The following is a 796-nucleotide window of genomic DNA, read 5'->3' as shown; positions in this document are numbered from 1 at the left end:
TATCCGAGCGTGAAAGGACCAAGAGGGATTTTTTCTGACTGACTCTTTCCTTCGAGGATTAAAAAACATTAGAAAACAACTAAAATAAGGTTCTCCCTCTTCCCTCTCGCTGGCGCCTGTGGGCCCCCGATGCCGCACCCTCGCCGGCTTTTTTTTGGGTCATGACCGACTCGCTCCCGTGATTCGGGCGCCAGCAGCCAATTATGTTGCAGGTGAGGCTGTCCCTTCGCTCGCGCTCCCTTTCTGTTTAGTACTCTCATTCTTTTCATTCCTACACTCTTTGTGTTTTATGATATTGCACCATCTCTACTCTTTACCTTTAAATTTACTATATTTATTTCTTTCCTTGATTATTGCCCCCTTCCATCACCTCGCCCTCTCAATACTTCCCCTCCTTTTTTTTTTCACCTATTGTCCACGTAATTCTTTCCCTACTATCCCCCCCTATTTTTTCCCTTTCATTCCCCCCCCCAACCCCTCTTTTTTCCTGACGCCGAGGCCCCCCCCCCAAAGTGATTAGCATCGAGCGGCGCTCCTGTAAATTGGGGCCCGATGAGTGGGGATAGTTTCACGGCGTTATGTGGGGACGGTGTTGCGTAATGGCGGTCCGGGAGCCCCGTATGAGGCCGTAAGGGTGTAATGCCCTGTGTGGAGGGGAAAATTCCTTTGGGGGAGGACTTTCAAAAAACAAGATTTATTCGTCTTTTAATTTCTATTGTCCGCGGGGGTTTTAGTTGAGCCAACAAGTGGGCTGATAAATATTATACTTATTACTAACACAACACACAGGGATAAG

The sequence above is a fragment of the Penaeus monodon genome, chromosome 19 (assembly GCF_015228065.2).
Source record: "Penaeus monodon isolate SGIC_2016 chromosome 19, NSTDA_Pmon_1, whole genome shotgun sequence".
NCBI classification, from domain to species: Eukaryota; Metazoa; Arthropoda; class Malacostraca; order Decapoda; family Penaeidae; genus Penaeus; species Penaeus monodon.
This window is presented reverse-complemented; position numbering follows the sequence as displayed.